We start from the raw sequence: 8,352 nt of genomic DNA on the forward strand, positions 1-8,352 counted from the left end.
CAGGTTCATCAGTTCTGCTCTCATCCTCTCAGTTCCTATTGGTATGGTTAAGCTGGCCCATCTCCTAGCAGTAGAGGTAGTAATCAAAGCAACCCAGGGCCCCAGGGTGCTAAGATGCTGAGGACAAAGCATGCTGTTCTGCACTCTGGAAAACAGTCACCTCAAGGTCAGGCCCCTGAAAGAAGAGGCTGAGTGCTCCTTTCTAGGCTAGTGTGTTTTTAGAAAGTTAAGTTCTGCAGGTGCTGGGCATTTTAGGTGGGTCAGGGGGACATATTGAAAATCAAGAGGCCCCTAGTCTCCTGAAAACAGGCTGCAGGAGTCTTAGGTCAGAGCCCAAAGGAGAGGAGTGTGAGATTCCTTGGTGTCCAAGAGAGATCAAACTTGTCCCAGTAATTCTCTCTGCTCTGAGCTTCAGGCTCTGTCAGAATGCAGCTCTGCTGGAAAATGGGAATCCTGATGGGAATCCTGGGAAATAACAGGAGTCTGGCTAAATGGAAAAAACTACTTTCTTTAGGTACATGGCTGTCCTCGTGTCCTCAACCTCAAGTTTAACATTTGGCCCTCGTGTAAATTATATAAGCAGGGTCTCTTAGCTGCAAAATAAACAGCTCTGTGTAAACGTCTGCATTTCAGGGTCTACTCTGGGTGGGAGTGGGGCAGTGATGTGGGTGAAACTGGCCTCTACAGTTCCTCCAACTGGAACGTACAAGTTGACCTCTTAGTCATAACCCACATTGCTGCTTCCCTTGGGACAAAAACCTGCACATCTCTGCTGGTGACTCAGGAGGTTCTTGGCCTTGCATTGGTACTTGCTCAGGGAAGAGAGAGAGGCTCATGTAGCTATGCTGAGCTCTGGGATTCTATTAGAAGTGCTTGTGAAGGCAGCCTGAAGCCCATCTGAGAAACTCTGCTTCGGTACCTACTGTATGCCAGGCACTAATGTGGCTACCAGGGCCACCACTGCAGACCAGAGCCACTTTCTGCTCTCACATGATCTAACTGCAGCAGGAAGAGTGGGAAGAGGACTTATGAGTTAGGACACTTCTGTTTGTAAGTGGTAAAAATGCTGCTTCCATACAGCTTAAGCAAAGACAGTGGGCACAACAGGGGCCAGGGGCTCAGGGGCCAGTTTTTCTCTTTCTGGGTTGACTCTCAGGTAGGCTTTACCCTTGTGGTTGCCAGATGGTTCCTAGCAGCTCCTGGGGCTACCAATCTGGCTCCTCTCTAATAGGAAATAGAAGAAGTTTCTTTACTAGGATTACTAGCAAAAGCCTCATGATGCATCACTGGCTGAAACAGGAAACATGCTCGTTTCTCAACCCATCATAGGTAGGGGAGAAGAAATGGCATGCTGATGAGCTTTGGTCTAGGTTATCTGCTCCATCTTTTGAGGCAAGGGTAGGACCCCAGCCGAAGCCATAGGCTTGTAATTTGCAGAGGGGGATAGGGTTATGGTTACTTTAAGGGCGAATGGAAACTGCTGACAAAAAATGAGGTACTCCAAGGTAGACTAAGATAACAGCTAGGGCTCTGATTAGAATGAACAGCAACCCAAGGCAAGCAAAGCAAAAAGCAAACCCAAAACCAAACCTAATAACAATTGGAAGTATATTGCGGTGGGTGGACGGTCGCAGGATCAAAGGAAGAATTGAACAACAAATTTCCATAAGGATAATTCCTGGGTTCTTTGGAGATCTTTGTGTCATGACTCCATGACACAGCCTGAGTCTCTGCTGGTTATACTCACCGCCTTTGCCTAATTCCTTGTATTACATCCTTTAATGTTCTACCCCAATGATTCGTCTATTCCAATCGTGATATTCCAAGTAGTAAGGGCAGAGTGATGGAAAAAACCCAGGTCTTTGATGAAATTGTTCATTGGTTGTAACCACCAGTCCTAGGGCCCACCTTGCCTAAGGTTGTGTGAGACAATTTTAAAAAAAAATTATTTTGTTCATAGTTTGAGTTCAATGTCCACTACATTCATCTAAAAGTATCCAAATTACTACAGGCTCAGACAAACACCTTTGGGACTCTGTATTTCATCTGGGTTTTTCTCTAAGGCTGGCTATATTCCATTCCAGGAAGGTTCCACACATACATCTTAATGGTTCCATGTTTGAAAAATAATAGGGGAGGGTTCCAGTTGGTCTGGCATGAACAGCTGGTCTGCCCTTTGGACCAGCTATGTGCCAGGGACATGATATAGTGTGAACGGCACAGCTTGGGTGAATAGTCTCTAGTCTTGGATTAATTAACATTGGGCAGAGGCTGAGGCAGGAATAGAAGAGACATGGCTCCTGGGGTGGGTATCCTGTTGTATCTGCCTCTGCTCCTACAATGTTTCTCAAAGTGTAGGTCCCCACACTAGCAGTATGTGCATCCCAGGGAAATTGTCATAAATGCAAAAGCTTAGACTTCACACAGATTTCCTGAATCAGAAACTTGGGGTGGGGCCCAGCAATGAACACCAGGTGTTCTTTATGTACACAAAGATTTGAGAATTACTGGGCCACAGTCATAATCAACTAAAATAAAATGCAATGGTGGTTCAAAGAAGCAATAATGTCTAATTAGAAGATGGGGGAAGCCTTAATAGGAAGTCTTTTGAGATCAATTTTGAAGATTGATTAGGTTGCTTGAAATGAATATAAGTTCATGTATAATTCTGTAATTACAATAAAAATTTTTAAAAATCCTGGGGTTCCTGTGTGGCTTGGTGGTAATAAACCTGACTAGTATCCATGAGGATGTGAGTTTGATCCCTGGCTCTGCTCAGTGGGTTAAGGATCCAAGGTTGCTGTGAGTTTTGGTGTAGGTCACAGACAAGTCTTCGATATGGAGTTGCTGTGGCTCTGGCATAGGCTGGCAGCTGCAGCTCTGATTTGACCCCTAGCTTGGGAACTTCCATACGCTGTGGATGTGACCCTAAACGGAAAAGAAAAGAAAAAAAAAGAACTAAAAAAATCCTTTACCCGAACAAATCAACTGTTTGCTTTTACCTACGGTCTTTTTCATCCTTGGTCTATGAGCAAACATACATATTTTTTGTACACAGATAAAATTTTATTACTTTTTTCACTTAACAGTTTTATTCCAAATGCACTCTGGCTTCTATTATATAAACATTTTGACCATTTACAATGACTTTGAGGAAATTCGTTTAGAAAAACCTTAGAAGTTATCCATGCATTCACCTTAACCCAATCGTTATGATTCTTCTAGTTTTTTCCCCCATGGAAATTATGTATATAATTAAGATACTAGCAGATATATATTATACATATATACTTTCCACTATAGCACAAGCACTCATCTTCATTATTGAACAGTTGCATTATGTATGAGAGGCCAGCGAAGAAATTTATCATTACTTATTTAATCAATTCCTATTATTAAAAGTTTGGTTGTTTCTAGTTTCTGCTGTAATAAATATCTCTAAATACGAAGTGCTTTCTCCCACATTTTGAGTTATTTCCTTAGAATAGATCCCCAGAAATGGAATTACAGGGTCATAGGATACAAACTCTTTTATGGTTCTTGATGCATTTTGCCAAATTTCTTTTAAAAGGTTTATACCAATTTCCACTGCCACCAGCAATGTGTGACAGTGCCAGTTTTCCCATATCCTTGGCAGCTCTGTGCATTTTAATTAAAGAAAAAAATTTTTTTTGCCAGTTTAATAGGGGAAGAACTTTATGTGGTTTTAATTTGCATTTTTATTACTTTACCTAACATTACTTAATAAATGTTTCCCATGTTGTTTCAATGTTCTTCATAAGCTCTCTTATGGTCACAAAGCCTTTCTGTGGTTGAGAGTTGATGAGTGAATATAAGGATAGCGCTTTCCAGTTAGTGACCACCATGAGCCATAGCAGAGGGTCACGAAAGCTTCCGCATAGGCTGTCTGGAGCTGAACTCATTGTTCTCAGCACCCTCCTCCCTCTGGACTCCCCATCTTAGTGAATACCACCACCAGCCATCAGGTCACTCAAGCCAAAGCCTGAATGTCATTGTCAACTTCTCCTTGTGTTACCAAACCACACTTGGGTCTGCTCGCCCACTCCACAGTCAAGCCAAACTACTGACACGAGGTTGTGATGAAGGAAAGTGCAGCGTTTATTGCTGGACACTGAAGAAGGAGTCCAAGGCAGCTAGTACACAGAATACCCAGATTCCCTGATGGGTTTCGAGAAAGCATTTTAATTTGATTAAATTATTTAATTTTGGCCACGCCAGTGGCATGTGGAAGTTCCCAGGTCAGAGTGACCCAAGCCATGGCAGTGACAACACCAGATCCGAAACCTGCTGCACCACAAGAGAACTCCCTCAGCAAAGCATTTTTTTTTTTTTTTCTTTTTAGTGCCACACTGGGGGCACATGGAGTTTCCCAGGTTAGGGGTCTAATCTGAGCTATAGCTGCTGGCCTACATCAGAGCCTCAACAATGCCAAATCCCAGTCCTGCCGGCAACCCACAACACAGCTCATGACAATGCCGAATTCTTAACCCACTGAGTGAGGTCAGGGATCAAACCTGAAACCTCATGGTTACTAGTCGGATTTGTTTCCACTGCGCTACAACGGGAGCTCCAGCAAAGCATTTTTAAAGGCCTGGTGAGGGAGGGGAGTTCCAGGGTATGTGATCAGCTCCTGCATGGATTGGTTGATAGTGAGGTAACTGGGTGATGTCACAAGGGTTAACATTTTTAATCCTCAGGCTCCAGTAGGTCTAGGGGCCATGTGCTCATGGTCATTAAGTAGTTAATGTCTTCCATTTGGAGGGTGTTTTAGCATCTGTAAAACAGCTCAGGAAATGTGCATCAGATACTATGGTCTAAGTACTTCAGAGAGGAGCCAAAGCAGAGGATATGTTGGTGGTGGGGTTACAACTGCCCTTCATCACCTACACTCAATCAATAACCAATTCCCCTAAACTGCTCTGGGAACTCTACTGAGTTCAGGCCATATTATCTCTTTTTGAAACTATTGCAGAAGCCTCCTCATGGGTCTTGTTTTCCTGTAAACCATGTTCCACAGTGCAGGCAAAACTACCTTTTTTTTTTTTTTTTTTTGCTTTTTAGGGCTGGACCTGTGGCACATGGAAATTCCCAGGCTCCCAGGCTAGGGGTGAATTGGAGCTACAGCTGCCAGCCTGTACCACTGCCACAGCAACGAGGGATCCAAGCTGCACAGCTCATAGCAACAACGGATCCTTAACCCACTGAGAAAGGCCAGGGATTAAAACCGCAACCTCATGGATGTTAACCAGAGTTCTCATGAATATTAATCCTTATGGGTGTTAATCAGGTTCATTATCGGCTGAACTACGAAGGGAATTCCAAAACTATCTTTCTTTTTTTGTCTTTTTAGGGCTGCACCTGGGGCATATGGAGGTTCCCAGGCTAGGGGTCGAATCTGAGCTACAGCTGCCAGCCTACACCACAGCTACAGCAATGACGGATATGAGCCCCATCTTCAACCTACACCATGGCTCACGGCAACACTGGATCCTTAACCCACTGAGCAAGGCCAGGGATCGAACCTGCAACCTCATGGTTCCTCGTCGGATTTGTTTCCACTGTGCCACGACGGGGACTCCCAAAACTATCTTTCTTGTACCCAAATATAATTCAACTTCCCCTTACTTTGGGGATGAAGTCCCCAAATCCCTTAGTCCATTTTCCAAGCTCACCATTATCTGAGCCCTGCCCTACTCTTTCCCAGGTGGTGCCATCAAAAGGTTGTGTGCTTGCCTTTCCCCCTGAGCTGTAAGTGGCCATGCCCCAGACATTTGAGGACCATAACCGCATTCTCAAAGTGGCTGTCTGGGGCTTGGATTGAAAGATGGGAAGTGGTACCTGGTTCATGTGAGTGGTCTTACCGACATGCCCTGTATCCAGACCAACCATTAGGATGGCGCTTTACCCTGGAGCAGAGTAGCTTCAAGACTGGTTCATAAAGTATTTATTACTGGTTCAGGATGGAGCGATTACAGGAATAGAAACTAGGCATTTAGAAAATGTTATAAAAATTTGATAGAGTAATTTTATGTTTAGAATCTAATAATTTAAACAATGAGTTTGTGTTTTGTGCGTCTTTAAAAAATTTCATTTGTCCATTCATGGAATTTCATTGTATTTTAAAATTATTGGGAAGTTCCTGTTGTGACTCAGAGGGTTAAGAACCCGACTAGTATCCATGAGGATGTGGGTTCCATCCCTGGCCTTGCTCAGTGGATGGAACTGATGTTGCTGTGAGCTATGGTGTAGGTCACAGATACGGCTTGGATCCCACATTGCTGTAGTTGTGGCTGGCAGCTGCAGCTCTGATTAGATCCCTAGCCTGGGAACTTCCATATGGCAAGTGTGTGGCCCCAAAAAGAAAAAAAAATTAATTATTGGTCTACAGTGTCATGGATTGGAAATTTAAAAATAAAAGCTCTTTGACCACAGATAGTGTGACTCGCAGTCTCTTGGAAAAGTTCAGTCTGAAATAATCTTTCCATAAGTTTGTTAATGCACTTTCTGGAGTAAAGAGATATTTGAAAGCCCAGCTGGGAGAGTGTGTTTCAAAGATTGAAGAAAATCACAAAGAGAAAGAAATCACAACTTTAATTTATATCTTAACTTCGTGATTTTTCATAGAGAAACTGGTTAAAATAGAAAGTTCTGGCTTCTACCATCAAGTCAAAATGTAACAGCCCTGGATATACTGAACAGGAGGGTAACTTGGAACACTTAAGAGGGGGAATAAGTTTCAAGCAGTTCCTCATTTTCCTGGTCTGTAAGATGAGGGGGTGGGATAAAAAAAAAAAACTTCAACATTCCTTTCATCTCTAAGACCGTGTACTTTCATAATTCAATGCTTGACTATCTAGTTTAAAACTTTTAAAACAAAGGCACCTGCTGGTATGCGACATGGGGTAACAAGAAGGCTTGAAAAAAGGAGAGGAGTAATCATTATTCAATCATCATTGTACATTCTACAGACTCAACAACTTTTTCATGGAAGAAGCTGCCAAACAGTGAATCATTTAACAGAGACCTGGGTTTTCTACCACTAACTGGCTGTGTGACTGAGGACAGGTAACTTCACCTCTTAATGCCTTCTGCTTTATAATGAGGAGACAGGACTGTTGCCAGCACCTCTAAAGTGTCAAGGAGTCCCACAGGGGAACAGGGGAGAAGGGTGGGGGCCAGGCAGGTTGGGTGCTCCTTGGGGTTTTCCCTACCCTCAGCCAGAACAGCTCCTGTTTTAGAGATCAGGTCTTTGCATAAGACTATTAGAAGAAATACTTCGCTGCTATAAAAGGTTTGGAAAAACAATCAGGCTATATGATCGCCAATGTCCCTTTTAGCTTTATGTCTGCCTATAGGCATTGTCTCATGTAGTGGCCAATGCCTGACTTGCAGTCATAATGTCCAGCTGGAGGGGTTGAAAACTCCAGAGTATTGGAGACAGGCAAGCTGTGTAAGTGAAAGGAGGCTGGGCGTCAGCTCAATAGGGAGCTGCAGGGACAATGATGAACTAGAAAGTGCATGCCTTGTCTAAAGGGCAACTTAGAAATTTAGCTCCTGGATCCCTTTGTAGTTCATGAGCAGGATGATTGGGTGTTTACACGCTTGTGTGACATGTGCCTCCCTCAAATCTTTACGACTGTTGGCACATTACCCGTCTGAAGTGAGGAGAAAAAAAAAAAAAAAGAAATTTAGCTCCTTCCCATTGCTGCCATGTGGAATGAGGGCACTGCTCTAGGGCCTGTGCATCTAATTTTATTCTGGGAGCTAAACGTGACTATATACCTCCAGACTCACCTGAATTTCCTAGAATTTTTCTATGCTACATAAGTACCACACATGAACGCCAGGCTGGTATGCCTAATCATCTTTCCAATTGTTTGGCATTGTATTTGGCACATGGTAGCTAGACTCTGGATTTTAGCTGTCAATATTATCATCAGCGTCATATTACCTAATAACGATGTAGCAGACTTGGATCTGTTAAAAACTGCAATTGAATTCTCACATGATTATAGAATTTTGAGCTATTCAAGTTTAATTTCTTTGAAAGCCAGATCATAAAATGGGAGCATTTTCGAATATTACTGATGAGCGGAAAAAGGAAATAAATGATGCCTCCCATGAATTTGAGTCATGTCCAAGTTGGGTCCTATGCCACGTTGCCAAGTGTGGCCCTTCGGCGTCAACAAAGCTCACAATGAAAGGCACTGGGTGTCCAGCACTACTGCACACTTGGATAAATGTGCTCTGTGTGTTACAGTCAGACCTATTCCATACAGTCACACTCAGTTGTCCACATTGTTGACTTCTCTCTCCATCACATATGACCAT

The 8,352-nt window shown here is 43.2% G+C and overlaps 1 non-coding gene across 1 annotated transcript; it reads left to right on the top strand.

Moving 5' to 3' along the window:
• The first annotated feature begins 7,579 nt into the window (after positions 1–7,579).
• LOC125114540 (small nucleolar RNA U13) lies at positions 7,580–7,682 on the top strand. The gene has a single exon (XR_007131842.1). It is a non-coding gene; the product is annotated as a small nucleolar RNA U13 (small nucleolar RNA).
• Positions 7,683–8,352: the final 670 nt, after the last annotated feature.

The sequence above is a fragment of the Phacochoerus africanus genome, chromosome 1 (assembly GCF_016906955.1).
Source record: "Phacochoerus africanus isolate WHEZ1 chromosome 1, ROS_Pafr_v1, whole genome shotgun sequence".
In the NCBI taxonomy this organism is placed as follows: Eukaryota; Metazoa; Chordata; class Mammalia; order Artiodactyla; family Suidae; genus Phacochoerus; species Phacochoerus africanus.